The 27,267-nt window shown below is 52.5% G+C and overlaps 2 long non-coding RNA genes across 2 annotated transcripts; one reads left to right on the forward strand and one right to left on the reverse strand.

Annotated features, from left to right (window-relative positions):
* Positions 1-9,941: 9,941 nt before the first annotated feature.
* On the forward strand, positions 9,942-18,628 carry LOC117804112. The gene is made up of 3 exons (XR_004628313.1): positions 9,942-14,072; positions 16,802-16,885; positions 18,241-18,628. It is a non-coding gene; the product is annotated as an uncharacterized LOC117804112 (long non-coding RNA).
* Positions 18,629-23,615: 4,987 nt separating this feature from the next.
* On the reverse strand, positions 23,616-27,261 carry LOC117804111. The gene is made up of 2 exons (XR_004628312.1): positions 26,557-27,261; positions 23,616-25,134 (listed from the first exon to the last, which is right to left on the reverse strand). It is a non-coding gene; the product is annotated as an uncharacterized LOC117804111 (long non-coding RNA).
* Positions 27,262-27,267: the final 6 nt, after the last annotated feature.

The following is a 27,267-nucleotide window of genomic DNA, read 5'->3' on the forward strand; positions in this document are numbered from 1 at the left end:
CCCAAATTCACAACCATTCAACTCTTAGGACCTCCACTGCCCACCCCAGACCTGGACACACTTCTTGAAGTGTGAACCATTCAAGACACCCCCTGACCTGTCAATGACACCGAAAACCATAACGTCTGCCACTTACTAACTGACTTGGATCATAATAGCGAACGCTCACCGGCTAACTGTTGGCTACGGGCCCTGCTAAGGATTTTCTGTGTATTCACCCCTTCAGTACTCACCCAACCCTGCAAGGTGGGTCCTGTGACTCCTCCCCTTCCAGGGAGCCCAGGCACGAACGAACGGAGAAGGCTCTCCCCCACCAGGTCACGTGGGAAGGTCACCCGAAATTTGAACCCAGGCCATCAGGCCCCGATGCACCCAGGGCAGTAGCTCTGCCCCACCCACCTGCTCAGCCGAGGAGGGGCTCAGTGAAATGCCTGCCTTCCCAAAACCTCAGTTTGTCTTGAAGTGTTAAGGAAGAAAATTCTAATAATTTAGCTAGTAATTCAAAACATTATTTTTATGCTAAACATGCCTCTGGCAGGGAGTAGAATGCAAAATGTCTGAGCATTTTTAAGATAAAGCTGGGTGCTTCAGGAGAATTTCAGCAAGGTGGACCCTGGAGGCCTTCCTTCTCTTCCCCCTCAGGGTAGCACAGTGGATGTGCGGGGGAGCCCTGGCTCCCCGCACCCAGCATCAGCCTTGCCACCCACCCCACCTCAGGACACTGGTCCACGCTGCCCTCATCTGCCCCCCTGCACCCCTCAGTGGCCTGGACCACCCCCAGTCCTCCCCAGCACCCCACCCTCTTCCCTCTGAACTCCCTGGCACTCCCCACACTCCTCCCCTCCAGCACCTGTTCCTAAACCACACTGGCCCGTTCTTTTCCTTCTCCTGCATGGTTTCCAGTCTTTTCCATAAAATCAGTGGTTCTTTGCAGACAAGAGCCGGGCTGTTGCTTCTCAACATGACTTCGGACCACGTCTCTCATGTGGTACACATCCAGGGGACACGTGCTCATTATTTCGGGGGTGGCTATTTCCTCAAAAATTGAGGCGTTGCTGCAGGAGAGCTTATGCGCATTCTGAGTGACAGGATGTCCCATGAATTCTAGCTCTGATTGGCTGAGGCTAGTCTGAACCAGCCATCGGGGGAAACTATAGGGAAATCTGTCCTGTGTAGACGCCATAGGGTTTGTCTCAAAGTCACTGCGTGTGCTTCCTGCCCACCCGCTCCACCCGCCCTGGGAGCTGCTTATCTATCCCTCAGATCTCGCCTCCCAGATGAGGTCACAGCCCTCTGCAATCTGCCCCGAGCACTAGGAAGCTCTCCTCCGAGCACTTATGGTTCACAGCGCAACTCACAGTTGCGCACGGTTTGTTTCCTTTGCCTTGGATCTACATCCCCAGCACTTAGCAGGCTGCTGGTCACACAGCAGGCAATCCAGTAATTATTGCTGGTCGAATATTGAACGCTCCCCCATTCTGGCCAATCAGCACGACCCTCCTGCCCCGTCCACCCAAACTGTCCTGTCGGAGGGTGGCTCAGGGAGGGGTGCTTGCCTCACACGCCCCACGTGGCCAGGAACCCCGGGCTCGGGGATACAAGCCCGGGGAGAACCCCAGGCCAGTGCTGGGAGGAGCCACTGCGGTTTGCAGCTGCGGCCTCATTCAATCCCCGGCCTGCACTGCCATCTCCAGGGCACTGGGGCGCTCTCCAGGACCAATGGAGCAGCACACTAGACCAGCAAACACAAAATCACCCTCCTAATAGGGGCTTTCAATCCAACAAAGGTCGGGGCCCTTGCGAAGCATTCACTCATCATTACTCTCTCTGGAGGGGAGCAGGCAGTTGTTCAAAGCTACCAGGGACAGAAGCCAGAAGCCCCGACATCCAGCGCCCATCCCCTCCACTATGAGCTGGGGAGACCACAGGGCCAAGACAAGGAGTCACACCCTAGCCCAGGGCTTATCCCAGGGTAACGTGCCCGGCAAGCACCTGGGGCCTTATCAAATGCTACTTCCCAGGCAGTGGGCTGGGGTGGAGCCTGGAGAGTCTGTCTTTCTTGCAAACCCCAGATGCTGCTGGTCTGATGCTAGTCGATCCTTGAGATTCAAAATGGTCCAAGGACCAGCAGCATCCGCATCAGCATCACCTGGAAGATGTTTGCTACTCAAAACACAGTCCTGTTTTGGCAGCACCTGCATCACCGGAGCGCTCGTTAAAAACAGAGTCTGGGCCCCGCCCCCAGACTTCCTGGATCAGAATCTGCATTTGAACCAGTCCTCCCCCCCGCCCCCCCCCCGTGAGTCCCAGACACAGTGAAGTGTGAGATGCTCTGTTCTAGAATGCTGGTCCTTGAGCCCATCCACACGTTACAGGTGTGGGAATTCCTGGAGACCCTAATTCAGTCTCTATTGGGTGCAACCTGCCTCAGGATACTTGAGACACTTCCCCTCTTATTCCAACATAAAGCAAAGTTTGAGGGCTTTCCTTTATATTCGAATAGTTTCTCAATATTTTATTTTTTAAAAAGTCAAGTTCTGGGTGCTAGATATGTTCACCATTGCTGGAGTGTTGTAGATTCTAGGCCCTTCTTTGTCTGTCTTGCATGTTAAGTATTTATCTTGGTTCCTGTTATCTTTTGATACTGTTTATAATGTTTGCTATAATACATGTTGAATTATCATTGTTGGGCTGTCATTAAAAAATAGAAAAAAATCTTTTATTAAATTTTACTAATTTTTTTCTTAATATTTATAGGCACTTCTTTTCTCCAAGGAGGACATATAAATGTCCAACCAGCACATGAAAAGATACTCAGCATCATTAATCATTAGGGAAGCGCAAATCAAAATACAGTGAGATACCACCTCGCACCTACAAGGATGGATATAATTTTTAAAATGGAAACTAGCAAGTGCTAAGGAGGACGTCCAGAAATTGGAACCCTCCGTACGTTGCTGCTGGGAATGTAGGAAGGTGTGGCCAGTGTGGGAAACAGCCTGGCAGTTTCTCAGCAAGTTGAAATGGAATTTCCATGTGACCCAGCGGTTGGCAGTCCCAGCTGCATACTCGAAAGAATTGCACACAGGGCCTCAGATACTTGTAGGTACATGTTCGCAGAGGCATTATTCTTGAGAGCCAAAAGGAAGACACAACCCAAGTGTTCATCAGCAGACACACAAGGTAGCAAAATGTGGTCTCTCCATACAATGGAATATTACCCGGCTATGGAGAGGAATAAGTGTTGACTCACGCCAGAACACGGGTGAACCCTGAAAACGTGATGCTTGGTGAAAGGAGCCAGACAGACACAAAAGAACCCTGTATGATTCGCCTACAGGAAGTCTCTAGAATAGGCAGGTTAGACCCTCACCGCGGCTCTCTTAGATGTCCTCTAGGTCTCATGTGAAGTGAGTTGGGGTCCTTCGTAACCTTGACTTTGTCAAGAAAACTCGCAGTGTCTTCCAGTTCTCAAAGAGAGCAAGTCATTCATACAGATTGTGCACATTTGCGTTTATTCCTGGGTGTTATTTATTTTGCATGGAAAAAGGGATCGTTTCTTCCGTTCTGTTTTCCGAGGAGCTGCTACTTGTATATAGGAATATTACTTTTTTTAAAAAAATCTCCATCTATTGTATGGTAATTTTCCAGTTGTTGTCTTGGGTTTCTAGGTATGGCTAAGGCCATGCCCAAAAGTTTTAGGTGTTCCTTCTTCCAGTCCTTCCCAAGCTACATGCAGTGAAAGTCCAGGCTTTGGGCCTCTTCCCGTGCATTGTGTAAAACAGATGACAAGTCCATGGGATCCAGTCTCAGCTGTCATTAAAATGTCAAATTCCTAAAGAAGTTTCTAAACGTGTATTTCCAATGTCTGTACTTTCCAGTCACAGACCTATAAACAGTTGGCAGACCACGAGAAGTCCACATCCTCACTCTGCATGTCATTGCTTTGCCCTGTTCTCTAACGTGATGAGATCCTGGAATTCCACTGCTGGAGCTTGCTCTCCATGCCCAGGGACCAAATTCTGTTCCCCGCTGCAAAGTCTTCCGAAGTGATTTTGCAAAGTATGGGAACCTGGATCACTAAGTTCCTTAGTACCTGGGGTGTGTATGTGTGTGTGTGTGTGTGTGTGTGTAACAGACTTTTTATGTCTAAAACCAGGAAAAAAGGAGGAAGAACGGACAGTATTCTAGGGATAAATATACAGAGATATTGATACTGAAAGATATATATATATATAGATACAGATATTGATAGAGATTTTCTCCAAATTTGGAGGATTGGGACGAAGTAAGATAAAGTTTAGCCAAAACTTAAGGTTTTAAAATTCTGAATATGGGGCGTCTGGGTGGCTCAGTCAGTTAAGCAACTGCCTTGGGCTCAGGTCATGATCTCAGGGTCCTGGGATCAAGCCCCACATCCGGCACCCTGTTCAGTCGGGAGTCTGCTTGTCCCTCTGCCCCTCTCCACACTCGTGCTCTCTCTCGCACTCTCTGTTTCAAATAAATAAAATCTTTTTTAAAAATAAAATAAAATTCTGAACAAATTACAATTTGGTGGGAGGGGAAAACCATGTTTTTAAAAATAGGCCCTTCAGTGACGATGTCTTGCCTTAGTATTGCTTCGTGGAACAAGAGGCATTAATGGCCCAATTGCTCCTGCCGCAGCAGAACTGCCCCCATGTCTGGGATCCCGTGACTACACATCCCCCCACATCTTACGAGATCCTTGAGGCACCCTCAAGACCAGTGGCATCTGGGACTCCAGCAGTCCCATGGCTCTGCTGGTGGGGGGACGGGTCACATGAAGTATGGATGTCTTCCTGGATCATCAGGACCTTCTGCCCAGCTGGGCTTCCCCACCCTGCCGGCCAGCAGCCAGAGACCACATGTGGGCACCCTGCTCTATACTCTTCATTCTAAAACCCACCACTGCTCTTATTAGAAGCAGCTGCCACCAAAGGGTCTGGCCAGCCTGTCCCCATCTGTCCTTTAAGGGATGAGGTGTGATGTAAACACATATTTTCATAAGAAGTCCTCACCAGGTACCAGTGGGACAACACAGCTGGCACTTACCACCCCTTTAACCCATGAGGAGCTTGCGTGAACCCCGCATTGAATCCACCGATTCCTTCCACAGGATTTACTGAGCGCTTCCGGTGGGTAAGGCCGGGCTGGATGCGGCTCTCGGAAGTGGGCAAGGCACAGTAAGTAAACCATCATCCAAGGCTCTGAAGGCTGTGAGACAGGATCACGAAACAGAGGACTGTGTGCTCCTTTAGGAGGGGATGGTTCTCTGAGGCGACATCTCAGCCAAAACTAGGTCCTGAGGACTTGGACCCCGAAGCCCTTTCCGTGTGTCTGGAGCAGAGGCCGTGGGATGAATGGGGGAGAGGGCCCAGCTCCAGGCCCCACTCTGCCCTGCAACCTTGGCCCCATTACTTCACTTAACGCAGCATTTTCTTCACCTGAAAAAAGAGCTAAGATCAGCTATAGTGATTTTGAAACATGGCTCCAAAAATCGTGGATGCTCCCCCCCAAAGGTGGATCGGTGTCCCCTGCCCTTGAATCTGGGCAGGGTTCGGATTGCTCCACCCAACAGAGTACGACAGAAGTGAGACTACGTGACTTCTGAGGGTACGTCCTAAGAGGCCATGGGGTTTCTGCCTGGTTCTCTTGGGAGCCTCTCCACACGAGAAGTCCAGCTACCCCAAGCCCACCGAGCTAAAGGAGCCACAGGTGGGCATGCCCAAGGCGGCTCTCCCTGAGCTCCCAGCCACGTGAACCAGCCATAATGTCTAGCAGAAAATAAGGATGGGTCTGTGTCTGTTGAATGAATGAATCCACAAGAAGGGAACAGCTGTGCGCAGAGGGGAAAGCATTTCTATCAGAACAGCAAGGAGCAGTGAGGATGGTGTGTTCTAGGTAAGGCGGCCAGTTGGGGCTGGAGGGGTTCGGGACGCTGTGAGCAGGGATGAGACAGGTGGGGTAGAACATAGAAAGGATATCAGACAGAACGCGGTGTGATGTTGAGTAGGGAGGATGTGGTAAAACATACGCCACACACAATTTGTCATTTTAACCGTTCTTCAGTGCAGGGTTCAGGGGCATGAAGCAGCTGCCACCACCATCCGTCTCCAGAACCTTTTCATCGTCCCAAACTGAGCCTCTGTCCCCATCAAAGAATTCCCATCCCCTAGGAACCTCTATTCTCCTCTGTCCTTTTGAATGTGGCTCTTCTGGGTCCCTCCTGTTAGTGGACTCCTACGGTAGTCGTCCTTCCGTCTCTGGCTTCTGTCACTCAGCCTAATGTCCCCTAGGTCCACCTAGCCCTTGGCTTGGGTCAGAGCGGTCCTCCTTTTTTATTGTGATGAAATACACCTAACACAAAATTTCCTTCCTTGATTTCTAAGGTTGAGCAGTATCCCACTGCGTAAACGCCACATTTTGTTCACACATTCATCAGCATGGGGGGCTGCTGTGTTTAAAGGCTCTCTGGGGCGGCCACGTGGGCCAGGGAAGGCAGCGGGGCAGGTCTGGAGCTCACCTGCCCGACCTGCCACCTGTGGCCCCCTTCACAGATGAGGCCTGGGCTCAGGGCACCCGGGCAGCCTCCTGCAGGGCGCAGCCTGGGAAGGACCAGGCAGGGCCTGGCAAGGCTGCAGCCTTAGAACCTAGCTCTTCCCGAGCCACCACCCACCCCCTCCCGGACACACGTCCCCCCACCCCCCGGCACAGAGGCGCGCCCTGTCTGCCAGTGCGCATGCGCAGAAAGAGCGCCGGGGAAGGCCCAGGGAGCATGCGCGGGAGGCTCCGCTCCCCGGGAGTCAATCCGCAATCCGGGGTTTGGGCCCCGCCGGGATCTCTGTTTATAAACACACGGCGGGGCCACCGGCAAGGGGGAACCCTAAAGGTAGTGGGGTTGGAGGTCAGAGGTCAGCAGGGGTGCCAGCGGGGAGATCAATCCCTTCGCCTTCGCTGGCTGCTGGTTGCGTGTTGTGGCCGGCAGGCCGCCCTACCGGGTCCGGGGCTGCCGGGTGCGCCACGTGGTGCGCACGTGGTCCGGTTGGGCGCTGCACCGCCCTTCCCCCACGGCTTCCGCGGCTGGCAGCGCCCCCTGCTGGCGGCCCCGCATGCCGCGCTACTCGTCGCGCCTGCGCACAACGCGTCACGACGTGCCTTCCGGTCTGCGCAGGAGCCCGGCGTGGGTCCGTTACGTCCTCACGACAACTGCGCGACCGCCCGTCCCGGTCTGGCGGGAGGGGGGGCGGCGACCCGCCCAAGGTCACACGCGCGGCGCCGGGGAGGCCCTGGGACCCCGCGGCAGTCGGGGGCGGGGCCTCCAGCGTCCACGTGGCCCTGGAGGCGGAGTGCTCTGGCAGGGTCGCCACTGCTGCCCGCCCAGCCCGGGTTTGCGCTCCTGTGCGGCGGCCCCGCGGGTGCTCGTGGGGTACCCCGTGCGCGGTTAATGCCAGCGGGGCCGCGGGCCCAGGTGACGGGGAGAGTGGAGAATTGACGTGTCTGGCTTCCCGTCACCTGCCGGGCGCACGCTGAGCACCGGGCTGTGCTGCTGTTAGGGCTGTTGCTTCCCCTCCCCCCAGCCCCGCCTTTGATTTTATACCCTACTGATGGCCAAGATGTGAGGAGGCTTACCGAGATGAGAAAGCAAACTTCCCCTGACTTCTTTTTTTTTCCCTTTTTACCGTTTTCTCGTAAGGGTTCACGATGGCCTTGCCGCTGCTGCTTCCCCTGTTAAAATCAGTATTCCTCTGAAGTTTGCCCTCTTCAGCAACATCTATTAAGTGCCTACTGTGTGCCAGACGCTGCTCCGGGCTCTAAGGTGCCTGGGTGACATGTGGGAAAGAGGCGACACTAAACCTGGTTATCAGGAAAAGCCAGGAAGTACTCACGCTCAAGTTCAGGCTGGTGGTACTGTATACATGCATATGTTTATTATGAATGTCACTGATAGCAAGCATGGACAGTGCACCATCTGCAAAGAATGATAAGACAAACAGCAGACTTGCCCGTAAATCTCTTAGAGCCCACTGATTCTCAGAGAATGATTTGCTTACTTTGACTGGACTCTTGTACCCTGGCCAACCTGTAGTTGAAATTCTCCCCGTGATCTGCAAATTGGCCAACCTACTATTTTCCCAACAAACTTGTCATTAAATGTATTCTGTGATGTGAACATGGTTGATGGTAGGTTAATAAGACAGAAATGAAGCCAAAAAGACATTAGAATTTCATCAGTGACGTGAGCAACTTCTTAGCGGAATTCGATCGTGGTTCACAAATACAGTTTTTCCTCAACGTTTTGTGCTGTTTACAATATAAAGGCTACAGACATGACACAAAGTTAAGTTTAACTACATTGTTAATTTTCTCCATTACTTTTTTAAGTCTAGACTGGGGGTTGGGTCAGATGGTAAATATTTTAGGCTCTGCCAGACACATACAATCTCTGCATATTCTTTGTTTTGTTTTGTCTCCCACCCTTTTCAACCTCCAAGCTCTGAACTACAGAATATTCAGATTCCCACACTAGAAATATTCCTCTGATGGCCGATTTCAAGCTACCGACGCAGAGTGTCTGAGTGGAGGGTTGAGAATGCTCTTTCCAGCATATGGATCCAATCGATGTACATAACCTCAAAAGCATAGGTCAGGGTAGGATAATTGGGAAGTAATGTGTTTTGAGACCTTGTTGTCAATAGTACTGATTTCACTGTAAACTTCTATAGTTTAACTTTTGATAATATCTGTTTAACAGCAAGCCCACAGAATTCCTGAAAATTTAACATTTGGTTCGCATGAGCCGACTCCAGCTTGGCACTGGTCTTACCTCTAAGTGGAGACGGGGGGTGGGTAAGTTAGGCTTCTGGGTTGGTGGTCGATGTTCAGTTTCATCACCAGGGTTCCACTTAGGCACACCCCAAGGGGACCCCCAGTGAGTCAACCCCCTGTATCATCCCCTCCCTGTGAGTGTGGGCCAGACCGGTCATGTGCTTCTAACCAACAGAATTTGGTGAAAGGGGCAGGATGGCCCTCCGTTGACGATGTCATGTCGTATGTAAAGGATGATGGATGTCACACCCATCGTGCTCATGTTCCCAGGATGACTGGAGACATTCTCTCCTGCTGGCCTTCCAGGAGCAGTCAAGTGAACAGCCTGCAGAGAGGGCCACGTGGCAGGGGACTGTGAGCAGCCTCCAGGACCCAAGGGTGGCCTCCAGCCAGAAGCCAGGAAGAAGCCAGGGTCATGCAGTCACCAGGATATGCATCTGCCGCAACCTGAATGAGCTTGAAAGAGTCGCACGTCCAGATAAGAACAAGGCTCAGCCTGAACCTGGATGATAGCCCCATGAGACTCTGAGCCACACCCAGCTACAGCTGAGCCCCCGGCTCCCGCCCCGTGGAAGTGGGGGTAAGCGCATTTTGAAAGTTCCCAAGTTCGTGGTCATTTGTTACACTGCAACAGAAAGTGAACACATCGTTATTCCCTAGATTTATGCACCTTTCTGTGTGTGTGTTACATTTCTCCATTTTAAAAGGTTGGGGTAGGAAATGCACACATTACACAATACAAATACGGAAGAACTGTACCCACGTGTTGGCCAGCATACTCTTGGACAGTGTGACTCTGAGGAAACCCACGGTGGGTTTCCATTTGGGGTTTTTTTTGTTTTGTTTTGTTTTGTTTTGTTTTGTTTTGTTTTGTTTTTGCCCCCAATGACTCACCGTCCTGACCGTAAGTCCTATCCATACTGTGAAGTGGGTGTGAGGTCGGGAGCTAGCCCTGTTTTCACCTCTGTGCCAGAGCTCCCTGCCCACCTGTGTGTCTCAGCATGTCTCCATGTGCCCACCTTTAAAGCAGAGATGACCGTAGTACCTGCCTCAGGGCACAGCTGGACAGAAGTCGGTGAGGCAGACGTTGTCCATGGACAGTGTTATGTGGCCATCGTCCCTTGCAGCCCTCACCTGTTATGGAGCCGGCAGGGGGCCGGGGGCCAGGTGGGTCTATACTGGGCGTGGTGAGTGATTTAAGAATCCAAGTCAGTCACTGTCTTCATTCTCAGCCTTCAGGGAGATGTCAGGCCTCTGTTTGAGAGGAGTTTCTGGAAAAGTGTTCTCTTCTGAGATGTTGCTGTGCGAAATGAAGGGCTTTCCCTTTCCAGAGGCCACGGGAGAGGGTGAGCTATGGTGGCCATGGGGGCTTCCAGGCTGCCGCAGGAAGAGAGCAGAGCTGGCCTCACTGTCGACTGAGGGAGCTGTAGCCCTGGGGTCGGGCCACCCTGAAATTCCACCTGCATCCAGAGCCCCGTCATACAGACTGATACATTTTGGCATTGTTTAGACCATCTCGAGTTGAGTTTTCCGACATTTGACGGCTGAACTTGCATCCTGATTAGGTCGTCACATGAAGCTGTTCCCTGGGGAGAGCGGGGTGGAGGGCATGAGGGACCGTGGATGAAGGATGTTGGATTCTGTGTCCGCAGCTCCCCCTGGAGTTGGGCGCGGTGGGCGTGGCACGCTGGCGACATTTCACTGTGGCTGAGCCCAGAGAGGCTTCCCATGTGCTGGCTGCTGTCCGCCAGCACCTTGATCTCAGACTCCCCACTCCAGACTGAGAAGTCAATGTCTGCTGTTTGTAAGTGGCCCAGGCTGTGGTCTGTTTGTTACAGCAGCTCGAGCTGACTACCACACTCCCCACATCAACCAGTACGCTACATTGCCTCTGAAGTCTTGTCGCAAAGCACCTCCGTGCTCAGGCAAATGCACCGTTGGCCACGTTAGCGTCGGGCCTCCCACGGTGCCAGAGCTGGCAGAGGCTCTGCAGACGCTGAGCGCCTGATGTTGGAATTTGCACAGGAGCCCACCCTCCACACTGCCTCACACTTGGCGGCTGTGAAATGAAAGGAACGGGTCTGGCTCTGAGGAAGGGAAATGTCCCCGTTGCCCCACACTCTAATGTGACTGGAGCAACCCACTGATGCCCCCATTCAGCCTCGGGGACAAATGCACCCAAGGAACATCAAGCTGGTATGGGACCCGGTGGGGCTACGGTTTCGGGGCCGGGGCCTCCTGGCTGTTGCTTTGCTTTCTGCTTTAACTCCCCTCTGCCTTGTGTCCTCCCTCCCACTTCCGAAGTACTCCCCAGATTCTGTTGTGGTCACAGGAGCCTTGTCCCTGATCACGGGCCCATCGTTGTCGTCTGCTCCTGGCCACAGAGGCCTGGGGGCCCAGCTGCCTTGGCGCCTCCATGGAGGAGCCCTCCCACAGCCCCTTCCCCAGGACCACACGTCACCAGTGCTCCCCTGACGCCTTGGCTCTTCTCTTGTCTGCGGGATCTCACAAGAGGACACGGTCTCTGGGCCCCAGTCTGGCCCAGGCACTTTGCGCGGCCCGGCCTCGCCCCTCGGCAGCCAGACTCCAGGGCCCGCGCGGGAGGAGAAAGCTCCTGCTAGTCACACTGCCCAGGGTGCGGGCGGATGAATCTTCCCAGACCGGCGCGGGTCGCAAGGTTGGCCTGGCAGGGAAGAAACTGAGCAGGCCCAAGGACCGGACTCCCAGTCGGCAGCCCCGTCTAGGCTTTATCACCCGTTTTCTGCCAAACAAAGGCCCTGCCCGCCCTGGGAGCTCCCGCTGCTGCTCCATTGAAATCTCAAGATGGTTCCCTATTAATCACTCCCTTTGGTGCCTCGGAGGCCGAAAAGAGTCAAACAAAACCTCCTTTCTAAGGAGGAAGAGCGTTGCAGAGGCCTGAGCAGAAAGATCCCCCCACTGCTCTCCAGTATAACACTAACAAGATGCTGGGGCCTCCCGGACTCACACAAACAAACGAGACTCTCTGCCTGGCTGCTGAGAGGATGTGCGATGTGACCAGTTCCCCCATGTGCCCCACAAGGCTCCATGCAGGAGGCGGGGCCGGCGAGCGAGCGGTCTTGCCAGTATGCAGACCCCTTCGTTATTTTAAAAACCAAAAAAGACCCAATTAAATGATTTTTTTTAAAGCAGACACATACTAGGAAGGTGGGAGAGGGAAAAAAAATTCCATTTCTCTCCCTCTCCTGACATAACCTTGAGTCTCAACTCCTGTGTCTGTCTTTTCTTCGGCTGCCTCTGTTCTGCATTAACCAAGAAGGAATACCGCATTATCCCTTATTCTGTAAATATGAAGCTGGGCTTCTCTTTTTAGACAGACACCCCAAGGCCAAGCAGCGAGCCATCATTCACCGAGACATGTCTTCATTTCACAGGGAACAGGCCTGTTCTCTGTGGGCAGCATTTGGATTGTCCAGTTGCAGAGAGAAATGGCTTTTTTGTCCAGACGCTGCGGCCCCTATCAGGCACGAGGAGCAACTGTCCTGGATTTTTATGCCTCTGCATGGAAGCCCATTCTTTTTCATAAAAATTTAATTAAAAAAAAAAAGGAGAAAGAAAGAAAGGGGGAAAAGCCGGCTTAAGGAACACTGGAGTGCCATCCGTTCGCATGAGGGCAAAAATCCATTCAAAACAAGTGCATCATATTAGCTTGGAAAATCGGACTAATAAAGAGACAACAATTCATTGGAAAGGCGTCATCCTTGGCCCAGCAATAGAGGGAGCATACTTCAAAGTATAGAATTTGGCACACCTCGGATACAGCGGCCGTCTTGTGAATATAAAACAGGTTTGGTGCAGAGGACAGGAAGGATCGGGTGGGGGAGACACGTAGCGTCATTGCGCTGGGTGATTATTAGGGTGCTTCAACCCAAGGGGGCAGACGCTCTCCTCGCAAAAATAATACACCCGAGAAACAGATTATCCGGCTTGATTTGTGATGGGCAAGGCCTCCTCGCCCCTTAAAGATTAACGGAATTAAACGACTGGAACGTACCCATGTTCGGAGCATGGACAGTCCAACCTAGCCCACGCTGCGATCAGCTAGCAGGGAGTCCTGCCCGGACAGTTAAAAAGTACTTCTGCAACCTCGCTGTGGTGAGGTTTTGTGTTTTTTTTTTAATTAAAAAAATGACACTTTTAATAGGAGAGATGATTACGTTAATGGTTCTCCAGTGCTTCCTAAGGATCCATCATACCAGTTAAGGGAGGAAATCTCCGGCACAGCAGGGGCCAACTCACCATTATTCCAGCGCTCAGGCACTTGATGGCTCATATTTTTGAAAAATGCCACTAATAATTAGAGAGTTTTATGTTTCGCTTTATGGTTTGTAGCACAAATCAATGCACAGGGCTCCCCCCGACCCCCCATACACACACAAATCAGACACGTTCCTCCCACCCCATCCTCCTCGATACAGGCTTTCTCTCCCCCCAGCTGAAAAAAAGACCAGAAGGTGGCTAAGCCTCTGACCGACCCTCACAGTGCAGCACGTGAGAACGGTGAGTCATGGGGGCACTTAGGTACCCCACTCCCCGCTTCCCCCCACCATAGTCCTTCCCAAGCACAGATTTACGGTGTTTTGCAAAAAGTCATTGATCGATGCATTTACTCTGCAGTTATTTATGATGTCAACTAAGAACTTTTGATGACATGGGGAAATACCATGTAAAGTGAAGTAATGCGGAAAAGGTAAGCTAAGAGACAGTGTGCGTGCACACACACGTGGGTGCGTGTTCGCGTGCACATGTGCGCTCGGGGAAATGCGCCCAACTATTGAAAGTCGTCACTGGTGAGATTAAGCATGCAACTAGTTTCTTTTTGTAATTATTTTCTCATTTTCTCCAATGAACATATATTGCATTTCTAAGCAATTTTTGCATTTTTTACATGCATTTTTTACAATGGAATGTAACAGACACTGGAATGGCTCTCCGGTATTCTCCGCCCCCCTCCCAACCATGCCATCTTTTTCTGACGATTGATTTCTGTGGCCCGTTCAGGTCGCCTTTACTTCATTCTTGCCGTGCTGGCTTGTTGCTTGGTAACAATCTTTTTTACTGATTGCTTATTTCTCGCAGGCACTCGCCAGTGATGCTGCTGCGACATGATCTTCCGTCCAGGGGTCCAGGGCCATAAACAAGACCGTCTAACTTCCTCAGTTATCACACCTTCCACCTTACGAGACGTGAGTACCAGTGCCAGCTTCCCCAAACATTGCATTTCGTTAATGTCCCAGCAAGAACAACACCTTGAGGATGCGAGGGTCCTAGTTTTTCCTTCTACGCCCAGGCGTGAAAATCTCTCCTTTGAACCCACCCCTGATGGGCCGCTGGTCCTCAGTGTCTGTTCTTTGCCCTGTCGTGGCAGATGCATTCTGGCAGCCTACCTAGCGGGCCCTCCCCACCTGCCAGGAGAACCCAGGTTTTGTCCAGATACCCTCCTCCTCTCCGCTGCAGGAGAAGTGGGGCCCAACTCTTAAGAGAGGATCACGACTGAGCTAAGAAAAGCATGGTGGGGGTCAGACGACCCAAGAGAACAACAGGTAAACAGCTGGAACAGGCATGGCACACACGAGGCGGTCTGGATGGCCAGGAAACTTGCGAGACAGGTATTCTGCCCCATTAGCAGTCATCCAAGTACCTATTTCAACCACGGTGAGGTATCTTTGTACCTTCCAGGCTGACAAAAACTTAAAAGTCTGACTGAGCCAAGTGCTGGCAAACAGAGAGAGCAAGGGGAGCTGGAAGACACTGCGGCGGGGTGGGGGGTGCAGATTGCTACAAAGGCTTCGGGAAATAGCTTGACATTATCTGGGAGATTTGAATTTTGCATATCAGGTGACTCCGAGTGTACTTCCAGATACATAACTGAAGAGAGTGGTTCTCCTGTGTCCGAGTCCCCTGGGGGGCTTCTGGGCCCCACTCCCAGAATTTTGAGTCCGAAGGTCTGGGTGGGACCCCAGAATCTGCATTTCTAACAAGTCCCCGGGTACTGCCGACACCACTGCTCTAGAGACCGCGCTTCAAGCAACAGCTAGAGAGGCGTGTGCTCACGCGCTCCGGGATACAGAGACGAGACACGCTCCTGGAGTCATTGCTGAAAACCTCCATCCACAGCTGAATGAATGAAGTATGGCGTACGCATACAGCGGACTAGTAGAAAGCATCGGGAATGAACGGACCACCACCGCTTGCAAATATAGATGCATCATCCGAACAATTCGAACGTAAAATGCCAGACACAGAAGACCCTCTGCGGTATTGTTCCAATCAGAAAAATCTTAAAAACAGGCAAATGCAGCCCACGATTCAGGGTTGCAGGCATACGTGATAAAACTCTAAGGAAAAGCAAGAAAACACCGCCGACGTCGGTTTCCTCCAGGGCGAAGGGAGGGTGAGTGGTGTGGCCAGGGAAAGTGTGCTGGTTATTAAGTGATGGCCTCCTGGCTCCAGACCCATCCTTCTCCACCGCACTTGGCTTTGTGCTCTTGCATCTGGGAGCTGCTGTCCACACACTCCACACTCAGCCCACCGGCTCGCTCTTCGGGTCTTCCCATAGGCAACGCTAGACAACACCCACAAGGCTGGAAGAGGGCGGAGGAACCTTCTCCTTCTGGCTCCTTCCCTTTGGGTCCTGCCTGTTTCCTGTTCCTGTAAGCACTGTCCTAGGGAGGCTCCTTTATCCCCGTTCCTCCGCACCTCCCGGCAGCGCCTGTCTGCCATTCTTTTGAGAGACAACTCACTGAGACCCCTCAGAATCACCAGCACCAGCCAGCCCCCGCCTCACACACCAGACTTTCCACTGCTCCAAGCTCCTGGGTTCCCACAATTCCAACCTTGTCACTTTGTCCCCTGGGGTCATATGCACTGCATTTTGTTACCACCTCCAAGAGGCACTCAGAGTTTGCTCTTTACCCTCCGGTTACCTAGCTCACAGCCCTATGCCTAGTACACAGTTCCTTACATCAAGTTTTGTCGTTAAAGTAAGTCGGTGGCTCTTGTCTTCACGCTCGATGCATCATGGTTGCCTCTAGAATTGAGCCCACATCCCATGGAGCAAGAGGGGGACAGGCAAAGTGGACACGCACTGGCCAGTGGCCTTGCCGCTTTCAAAGAACCTGCTTGGAGGATGGCCAACCGTTCCAGTTTGTCCAGGACTATGGGGTCTCCCTGGAAGCAGGACCTTGTCGCTACACCCAAGAAAGTCTAGGCAGACTGCAACGAGCCTGTCATCCTGAGCCCTGTGACCCCTACTCAAGCACATTCACCACAGTGACATTGTATGGCCGCCCCTGGCCCTCAAGGATGGCGGGGGCCTGTTGTGTTCCGGCGGGGGCTCAGGCCCACCCCAGGCAAAATCGGAGTTGTGCGAATTAGGAGGAAGTGCAGAACAGATATGGAGAAGGCTGCCAGTTCTGCCCTGGTAAATTCCAGACTGTGACCAGGAACCACCCTGTGCCATCGCCTGTGAGTGCATGATGGCCAGCAGCTCTGGGACCAGAGCCAGGACTTCCCACGGTGGCCTTCCGGGGGACCCAAGGCCCGATCTCCTCGTTGGACCACCGCTTCACTTCTGGCATCCTAGAGAGAATTCTCTTTCCCCTGCAGTGTTGTTAATCTTCGGTGGTGAATTCAAGTCTGTAGGTGAGGGGCTGGGTTCTAAAGCCGCCCACCCACAGAGGGTAGCTGCTGAGTGCTCGTGGTCACCAAAGAGAAACGTGGAGGCTTTATGGAAGTTCCATTTGTCTCTCTGGGTGCAGGGTCAAGCATGGTTTTTTCCCAAGTGGGAATCAGGACTTTACATTCTTAGTTTTGAGAGAGGTTCAGGGATCTTGGGTCCTGTACTCTTTTTTTTTTTTTTTTTTTTTTTTTTTTTTTTTTTTTTGGGTGTTTTTTTTTTTTTTTTTTATTCTAGGTTTATTCTAAATATCCTTCAGGACCTGCATTGGCTACTCTTGGCATGGTAAGAAAATGCTTGCCAGGGAGGATTTCAAACCTGGTAAGTGAATATGCCCGCTCACTTCAAATTCAGCAGCTAGCCGCTCATTCTCCATGGCACTGATAAACATAAAAAGAGGGAAGCAATGATGTCTTACAGATTTAATCCTTTTTGAATAGCGTAAGCTCTGTAAGACTCTTAGCCAGCTTGTTTTTCCCTTTGAAGCCTTGATCGGGTAAACCGTGGAGGGGAACTATGACCGGTGGGTACCGGACAGCCGGGGAATGCTGGGGTGTGTGTGCTCATGTGCGTTCTGTGGCCTCCCCGTGCCGCATCGGCAAAGGTACACACGGAACAGAAGGCCCCGTCCCGTCTGCTTCCAATGACCCCGGCGCGGAGTGCGTCTGGCCCAGCCACATTTTTGATAAATAGCTGGGAGTTGGGCTAGAAGCCAGGGCTTCTCGAATTCCATTTCCTTCTCTAGGCTACAAATTTCTTCACAGATGTGGGAAGCTGCGTTCACTGTTTCCTTTTCTCCTGCTTCAAAACAGGGACTGTGGTCATGTGTGTTTAGAGGCGAGTGAGAAACAGGCCGCGCCGTCCTATTTCATTTTGTCTTGCTGCGTTTGGCTCCGTCTTCTTCCCCGTTCAGACCTCAGGGGATTTTTGGTTGCACTCCTACACTTGGGTCTGTGTTTTTATGTTAAGCTTGAGCTCCGATGATAACTGTGGGTTGAAACATGAAATTAGTGACCGTTGGCCGCAGTTGACCTTTCTTGAATGGCAGTAGGGTGATTCGGCCCGATGATGAGTAGCAAGACTGAGATCTGGCTTACCTGCCACGTGCTGCCCCAGGTCTTCTACACATAGGGCCCCCCATCTAGTCCAGAGGTTTACAGGAAGTGGGGAAACTGAGGCAGGGGGCGGGATCGAGTAACTTGCCCAGGGTCATGCAGGTGGTAAGTGTGGGAGATGCAGCTGAGGGGGTTGTCCACACACCCACTGCACGTGCGTGCCGGCGGCTCTCCTAACCTCAGGGGCAGAAGCATATTGTCACCTGCGTGGGTGACGGAGCATTTTGTAGGAAGGATTAAGGGAAAGCTTTTTGCCCATGTATTTTAGAAAATTCCCCTTCAACTAATAAATTTCAGCAACTGGCAAGGAGCAGGGGGTACAAAGAGCCCAAGTGGGCTTTAACAACACCCTGTCTGGGAGCTAAAGTAGCCACGGCCCTCAGGTGACCCCCTTCACCTCTTTAAACCTCTGTTCACTTTTCTGAGCTGTCAAACGGGGCTGGTGGTCATGCTTTCACGGGGTCGTTTAGAGAATGAAATAGGACAGGCAAGGTGCCTAGCATACTGCCTGGCACACAGCAAGAGCTCAATAAATGTTAACGAAAATAAATTATGATGCAGCAAATTGCCAAGGGAAGAGATCTGCTTCTGGGACTCGTCCGGTTAATTTTTCACCAGCAGCTTCAGTGGGCTGGGATGAGACACTTCGAGCCTGAGCCTCCATCCTTCCAGCTGTCGAACCAGGACAGCACCTTACAAGGCTGGATGAGAAGGCGAAGCTGCAGGGGCCGTGGAGAAGACTGTGCACATGTAGGTATGAGTGAGACGCCGAAAACCCTGAGACTGCGGCCCCAACCCACCCTATCTGAAGGGTAGCCCCCTGGTTATAAATAGATGTGATGGCACTTCCCTCCGTTTTTGGCATCTGCTAGCAAATCAGATCGAAACAAAACCCCACAAATGACTTTGCACAGGACAGAAGCAAAGTATTGTTTGAAGACGTGAAGACATGATCCTTAACGTGACATGGGCAGGATATTTCCTGATACCTAAATCTGTATCTTATTGTGTCTGCATTTATTTCTGGAAGTAGTCCAGCCTTGTGTGCCCCTGTGTTGGGGCAGGTGGGCTTGCTGAACTAGAAGCACCACGTTCCAGGTTGGGGGGGGGTCGCCGCTAGAGCCTCTGAGGACGGAGGGGATGGAAGAGTTCCCAGGAGGGGCACTCAGGCCGCCCCGAGCTGCCTTTTCTTCTAAAGTTCTCCCTTCTTACCCGTTTGCCGGGCACGGAATCATTCCTCGTGGGGTCTGCGGTCTGAAGCTTTCACAGAGAGCCCGGCTTGTGGTTCACCCACGTTGTCCCGTGCTCCAGTGCTCCATCCTCGTGAGCACTCACCGTGCTTCACGCGGTAGGAGTTTACCAGTTAAAAAAAAAAATCAGCCCACTTGTTGATAGACATGTGGATCACTTCCAGTTTGGGTTTTATGAATAATTCTGCTGTAAACATTCACGGAGAAGTCTTTGGCGTGTGCGTTCACTTCTCCCGAGCGGATTCCTCAGGGTGGAAGTGCTGGGTTGCACTCCGAGTGTATGTTTAACTTTTTCCTAGACTGCTTTCCCAAGTGAGGACTGGCTGCAGAAGGCCGTGAGGGAGCATTTTGGGCGGCGGAAACATTCTAAACAATATCGGAAGACTGGATGGGACTACAGTTCGTCAAACTGCGTGCTCACGGGGTGAATTTGATACGGAGATTCTCCCCGTAAAGTTGTTAAAACATGAGAATCTGAACACCGGCCAGAAACCTGGTTGTATTATGGCATTCTTGGGATTCTTTTATGGGTGATAATATCGTGGTCATGTGTGTTGTTTTTTTTTTAAAGATTTTTTATTTATTTGACAGAGATAGAGACAGCCAGCGAGAGAGGGAACACAAGCAGGGGGAGTGCGAGAGGAAGAAGCAGGCTCATAGCAGAAGAGCCTGATGTGGGGCTCGATCCCATAACGCCGGGATCACGCCCTGAGCTGAAGGCAGACGCTTAACCGCTGTGCCACCGAGGCGCCCCAATGTGTGTTTTTTTTTTTAAACAAACTCGTCTTCTGGACGTACACACGGAGTTACAGGAAGTGATGTAATGCCTGAGATTTGCTCTGAAATAATTCAGGAGGATTTGGGTGGCTTATAGATGAAACAAGCCTGACCCGTGTTGATCCTCGTGGAAGCTGGGTGACGGGTCCGTGGAGATTTATTTTCTCATTCCGTCCTCTTTTGTACATGTTTTATGTGTTTCCATATTTCCAAGTTTGCAAAGATGAACTGAAGAGTCTCTCAGAAGAGCTGAGCTGGCGGAGTCCTCCAGTGGTCACTGACGAATTCAGGCTGGAATGAGGCAGTAGATGCATATTGTCTCTGCCTGCTCAGCACACCCTCCCCCTCCTGCGAACAGTGGCCAGACTTTGCTTTGAGGAAGGACCAGCCTCTGCTTGCGTCTTCAGGGTCTGCCCACCTTTGGCACACACCTGGGCCCAGAGCCCCTGCCAACCAATCAACCACAGTCTCCTGGGAATTCCCGCTGGCTCGGCTGGCAGCTGGTGTGGGATGGTGCAAGAAGGGGAGAAGCCTGAGCTGATTGATCCCCATGGGCCCCCGCCACCCCTCCCCCAAGAGAGCAGCCTTGGGGTGCTGCTGCTATAAATCCCCATGGCAGCTGACTCCGGCCTTTTTCGGAAACCTGGATCTTGGCTTTCTTTGGTTCTGTGAACTGCCCAGCAACACGCCGATAAATTACCTTCTTGTTTAAGTTGGCCGGCGTTGGTTTCTGGGGCCAAAGACCGAAGCACCTTGGGGCAGACACAGCACACGGCTCGCCAGGCACTCTGCGTGTTCCCACGGCATCTGCACCTCCCTCCTGCGGCAGATTCAGCTACGGGCGCAGGCCGCTTGGACGCTGCCACTTGCACGAGGCAATCCAACCAGTAAGAGAGGAAGGAATACACACCACACAGAGACACCAAATTGAGAGCTAGCAGCCCTCGCTCTGCTCAAACACAAAAGTATCGTCACCAAGACAGAAGCATCTATGGAACCAAAAAAGTGTCACTGGCCTCTAACACACCATCCCACAGAAATACAGCGTGAGGCACAGATGCAATTCTAAATCTTCTAGGAGCTGCATTAAAATGGTGAAAAGAAATGAGTGACATTGATTTTTGAGTGTTACACTTTATTTAACCCAGTATATCCCAAGTATTATCATTCAAACTGTAACCCATACAAAAACTATGAATATAGGAATAATATGTTGCTTTTTTTTTCAACTAAGTCTTTGAAATCCATCGTACAGAATGTTTGACACTTGCAGCGCTTCTCAGCGTGGATCAGCCACACCGCAAATGCTCCGTGGCCGTGTGACTGGTGGCTGCATGTGAGAAGCACAGGGGCTGCACATTGTCTCTCGGGCAGTCCTGCACATGCCCAGGATCATGACGCCTTCAAGCGGCCACCACCTTGCCTCACAGTGATGCTTCACTGGCTGGGCTCTGAGCTGAGGACGGGAAGCCTGGCGAGACCCTGGTCACCGGCTCCAGGGCTGATTCCGGGGCCCTTCAGAACTCTCTCCAGAAGAGCTGGCACTGGGGTTCTTAGGAAATTGAACCCTTGGTGGTGGGGGTGGGTGCACAGAAGCTTCGGCGAGAAGCAGGAACGGAGGCGCAGAACGATCACTTCCAGTTACCCCCGTTTCCAGGCCCGCGTGCCGGGAGCGCAGATGTCATGGCCCCGTCCCTGCGACACAAGAAAGGCTGAACATGCAGGACGTGAACAGCTCTTCTCAGCTTCCTCACAGAAGTGAGGCCACGGGGCAGACATTGGTCCACACACGGACGAGCAGACAGTGGACGCAGAGAACCACAGCTTCCCAGGGCGCAAGCCCAAGAACAGGAAGCACCGGGGGAGCCATCCCTCGATGACGCATTGCTGGAGGCTCGGCGAGGACATGGCCGAGCTACAAACTCTCACTCCTGGGGTGTCCGCACCAGAGGCCCATCAGCCTTTGTGGTGAAGATCAGAAAAAAATATGCCCGGCACATCCATCGTGCAGTCCTCTTGCCGTCTGTCCAGAGCGCTCTACTTTGCAAGACCTGCTGAACTGAGCGGCTTCTGGAGGCTTCTGTGGACTGGCTTTTAGGCTACGAGTCTTACTTTCCTCGCCTCCAAGTCTATTCTTATAGAAACACACTGCGTGTCTCAGAGTGACGTGAGTGAGGTCGTGAGGATCTTGCTGCCCCGCTGGCGCTCTCTTTTAAGCTCTCCCACACGCCCCTAAGTCCGTGTTACAGCAGAGGACACCCAATAACTTGTCCACGGTCACACGGCTGGTTCACAGAGGAGCGGGCTCCAGCGTCTGTGCCCGCCCAGTGTCCCTCCACGCCGCTCTGTCTTAACGTGGCCACTCCCCTATCCAACCAGCTCAGAGCTGGCCTCCTTCAGGCTGCTCCCGTAGTCCCCGCCCGCATATTGTCAGGCTGCGACATACATGTGGGGAGCATCTCCTCCTCCTTTCTACTCCCCTCCCGGTGGCCACACTCCTGCGGGGTCCCCTCCTGTACTGAACTGGGCTGACCTTGTGACCACGGGGATATTATAGAAATGGCAGGGCATGGCTTCTGGGGGTCCTAGAAAGACCGTGTAGCCCCTTCTCTGCTCTGTGTTGGATCCCTCACTCCGAGGGAAGCCAGCCGCCCTGTGGGGACGTCACCCAGCTGGTGAGGGACGCGGGCCTCCAGGCAATAACAGCGCTGACGTGCCCTGTGCCTGAGCTCGCCACCTCAGAGGCGGACCCCCCAGACTCAGACAGACTTCCCAAAGATGCAGCCCCGACCAACATATTGACAGACAAACCTCGCCGGAGACCCCTGAGCCAGTCAAGCCGCTCCCCAGTTCCCGACCCACAGAAACTGTTTCTGTTTGAAGCCACTGATCACATGGCAGTCGATGAGTAACACACAGCCCGTCCCTCTTTCTAAGTGCCAGCGCCAGGGTACTCCGCCAAGAGTACTTTTCAGCCCTGCCTCGGTTTCAACAGGCGTCCTGTGCTTTCGAAGCCAGACACAGCTTTTCCTGAACTGCTGTTTTAGGATCGATAGGGTGGCTGGGGGAGGTAGTCTGTAAAAGAAAAACAAGTCAGCCCGCTCCCAGGGAGCTGCGGACACAGGGCTCACGTCTCTCGGGTCTTGGGCTGTGGTCTCAGCTGAGCAAGGAGGTGTTTCTATGGAGGATTGCTTGCTCTCGCTCTCTCTCTTTCCCTCTCTGACTGTCTTTTGCAGGCCTGCTCAGTAACGCCCAGAGGTCCCGTGGCTGCATGACGTGAGGCCCTTGGGACTGTGCAGAGGCAGGAAGCAGTACTGGGGCCTCAGGAAGGATCCCAGAAGGATACCGCAGCAGCAGGAAGGGACACTCAGCAGACAGGAAAAGGATGAGAAGACGCTGGTCTGGGTTCCCCAGGCATTTGACAGATATTAAGTGAGCTCCCACCCCTCGAGGATGCGAGTGTGGACCTGCAGCTTCCAGACTTAGAGGCTTCTCCCCAGCCCCATCGGACTGCCTTCAGACTTGGCCTGCTCTGGGGCTGAGGGTTCCATCAGCCTCCGGGCTCGTGCTGGGGTTTTGCTCTGCTGCTTTGCACGTATCTGCCCCAGACAAAGGGTCCTGGTGAAAACCCCACGGAGCTGTTGGGGGCCCACTGTTGCTTCTCCGTGGGTCTTGTGCGGCTCCTCTATGCCTGGCATGATTCCTGACTTTGAAGATAAAGAGAGGAGAGAGCAGAGGCCATAGCCCAGCCACACCCCAACCTCGGAGCCGCGCGGCCTGCAGAATGTTCTGCAATGATGGGAATGTCCTTGAGCGGCAGCAATCGGCATGGCAGCCACACAGCTCTCTGGACCCAGCACTGGAAACGTGGCTCATCCACTGAGAAATGAAACGTTTCAAACTACTTCATTTTAATTAGAATATACATAAAATATACATTTTAATTAGGATACACATAGACAGCCAGTTGTGGTTCGCGGCTTCTGGATTGGGCAACACGGTTCTCAGTCTTCGTTTGGGGGGGGGTCTATAAACGCAAGCTCTGTAAAGTTCTTGTTTTGATTTGTAAAAAGGTACTATTTACATAGAGTAAAACTCACTTTTTTTAGTGCACAGTTTTGCCACTTTTGACAGATACACAGAGTCACACAATCGCCACCACAGTCAACCCTCCCGCCAAATTCCCACATCATTTTGTGGTCAGCCTTTCCCCAGACCTCCAGCCCCTGGACCCGCTCATCTGTTCGCGTCTCCATCATTGTGCTTCACCCGCAATGTCCTGTACGTGAAAGCACACCCAGTGCGTTCGGGGTTCATCCGTGTTGTTCCACGCGCCTGCACTTTGCTCGTTTTTGTCGATGTGGCGAATCCCATCACGTGGCTGTGCGGCGGTTTGTTTATGCGTTCCTGGCCGAGGTTCATCTGGGAGGCTGGGGTGTTTCCAGCGTTTGGTGGTGAGTATCTGTGTACAGGTCCTCGTGTCAACACAAGTTTTCATTTCACTTGGCTTAAAGCCTAGCGATGGGACTGCCAGCCCTCAGGTCAGGCCGCTGAACTTCATGAGAAACCATCAGACCGTTTTCTCAGGTGCCCGCCATGTCGGGCACTGCCTACTGCTCCTCGTTGGCAAAGACGGCTGGTTTCACCACGTCCTTTAAGTAATTTTAATAGGTGTCTCGTGATATCTCCTTGCTGCTTTAACTCGCTCCTAATGAGCAACGATGTCGAGCCTCTTTTTAGGTGCTTGTCTGTCATCTGTGTATCGTCTTGGGTAAATAATCTGTCCCCACGTTTTGTCTTTTCCTTCTTTCTTTCTCTCTTTTTGTAATGGGCTCTTCCTCCAGATAGCTCATTGCCTCTTTTCAACACAGCCTTAATTGTCACCTCCCAAGTCAGCCTTCTTTTCTTGATGGTTTAGTGCCTTGGAGTTACTTCTGTTCCTTTCTGTTTCTGCAGCCCGCTCCAGAGGCTTCTATCCGGGTAAGAGCCTGGGTGTTGCAGGATCCAAAAGGTAGGCGAGGTTCTCCCTGGCAAGCCGTTCACTGCTGCTTTTTCGAGGGCATGCTTTGTGAAGCAGCTTCAGCAAGCCCTCTAGACCCGGACGGAGTGAGAGAAGAATCCAGTGTCCTGTATTTTGGTTCTTCAGTGGTCTTTTATTGGCCCTTTTCTTGCGCTCTCTGCTGAAGCTGTCCATATATCCAGTGGTTTGCTGTTGGAGGAAGGGATTGCAACCGAGGGAGTGTCTGGACTTGGCAAGGTCACTGGGCATCAGCCCTGCGAGCTCCCGGTGTCATCCCCATGCAGGCTCTTGCTCCTTGGGAAAAGACTCGTATAGCTTTGTCAGCCTGTGCGTCAGTCTTCACGTTTCGTATGAAGGGCAGGCGGAGGGGCCTGGAGGTACATGTGTACCTCTTGTCCTCAAAAAGACCTGGCATTAAAAACCGAGACGTCACCTCAGATGAGCTAGAAGAAAGAACCTTGGAAGTTGCATGTAAATCTCTTGCTCTTAAAAATACAGATACCGTGGTAAAATACACCACATGAATTCTACCGTCCTAGGCGTTTTAAGTATACAGTCCGGTGAGTACATTCACGTTAATATGCAACTGTCACCACCATCCACCACCAAAACTTCTTCGTCTTGCAAAACCGAAATGCTATCCCCATTAACTCTCCATCCTCCACCCCTCCGCCGAGCCCCTGACGCCCACCCTTCTACTGTCTGTCTCTAAGAACTTGACCACTCTAGGGAATTTTACAGGACATGTCTTTCTGTGGCGGGCTGATTTCTCTTAGCACAGCGCCCTCAAGCTTCCCTCTGTGGTAACAGGTGTCAGTTTGCTTCCTTTTCAAGGCTGAGCCATATTCCCTTGGCTGGGTATCCCACAGGTGTGATGGAACTTTGGCTCCCACCAAATTTCGGCAGTTGTGAATAATGCTGTTCTGAACATGGGCGTACAAATACCTTTTCAGGACCCTGCTTTCCGTTCTTTTGGTTTTATACCTAGAAGTCCAGTTGCTGGATCATATGGTCATTTTAGGTTTAATGTTTTGAGGAACTGCCACATTTTTTTCTCTAGCGGCTGCACCGTTACACCTTCTTACCACCAGTGTATATGTAAATGCCCTTGGATGACATCAATATTGCCTGAATTCCCCAACGTCTGTCCACCTCGCTCCTTCAACACCCCCTTACCTGGTTTACCAGCTTCCCAACTGGCCCCCCACAGTCACTGACCCCTTTCTGATTCGGGCTTCACACAACAGCCAGTGATTGTATTTCCAACATGTGGGTCCACATGCTGGCCTTCTGCAGTGGTTTCTGTGGCTGTTGGGATAAGACCTAAATCCGTACATGACCCAAATGGCCCTTTAGGCTCCTTTGCCTAATCAGGTTCAGCTGACATGGTCACTCTTCCATTGCCGGGGACCTGTCAATCCCCTGAAAGTGCCATGCTCCCTTCCTTAACACATGCTGTTCCATGGCTGGAATGCCATCCCCCAGACTCCCAACCTTCTCTTCCCCTTAAATCATCCTTGGACTCCAGTCATTCCTTAGGGAAGAGATCCCTGACCCTGTTTTTACTATCCTCCTCCCTCTTGTCAAGTAGGTTCTCTTGTTACAGCTTTTCATGAAAATGTGTTACTTATCTGCCCCCCCCCAAGCACTTGCCTATCTCTGTATCTGTGTATTCGCTCAGGTGATGATTGGCCCAATACATACTGCAGGTCCAGCGGAAAGCATGTAAGCAGGCAAGCTTCCCACCCTGGGGGCTGGTCTCCCGGTACCCTTGCAGTTCACCACCCAGCAATGCCTCACAGGACTCAGGACATCTACCAGCAGGCGCACCTGACTCGGGTCTGCAGCTCCCACGCACACGTCAGCTCCACCAGGGAGGGTCTGGGTAAATGATGGAAACGTGGAGACGCTGCCACTTTTCTTAGGGGACCCGGCTGAATGCGGAAGGCATGACCAGCACACTGAGGCACTAAAGGGGCCCGAGCCCCAATACCCCACTGGCCGGGCATCTGCCTCCCTGATGAGCCAGCCGGTCAGCGGTTTGAAGGGCAAGGCGGTGTTTGCCGCCCTTAGGCTGGTGTCCAGCGTGGGTTCCGGGGTATTTGAGCTGGCTGTTTGTTGAGTGAATAAATGACTCCAAAAAGGGACGCGGTTGCATCAGGGATCGCAAGCATCTTTAGGCAAACTTCAGTTACAGTTCTAAAACCCTTCATTCGGGTGCTCTCGAGTGTGATCTCAGTTTAGGGGGGGCGGAGGGAGCGACTAGGGCCCCGGAGACTGCTGAGGTCACTTGTCCCTGTCCCCAGGGACCCGGGAGCAAAAACTCCCTAGTGAGACTTTCGGGGGTTCCCCTCCCCGGCCCCTCCAGGACGCGGCAGAAGCTGGGGGCGGTGTGGGGGAAGGGCAGCGCGCCGCCGTTGTGGACACCTCCCCGGCCCGCCCCGGGAGTGCCGACGGGCGGGGCGCGCGCGCGCTCGGCCTCCGGCTCCGCTCCGCCGCTATCCGGTCCGGGATGCCGCGCCCGCCCGCGCCCCCGCGGAG

The sequence above is a fragment of the Ailuropoda melanoleuca genome, chromosome 10, assembly GCF_002007445.2.
Source record: "Ailuropoda melanoleuca isolate Jingjing chromosome 10, ASM200744v2, whole genome shotgun sequence".
In the NCBI taxonomy this organism is placed as follows: domain Eukaryota; kingdom Metazoa; phylum Chordata; class Mammalia; order Carnivora; family Ursidae; genus Ailuropoda; species Ailuropoda melanoleuca.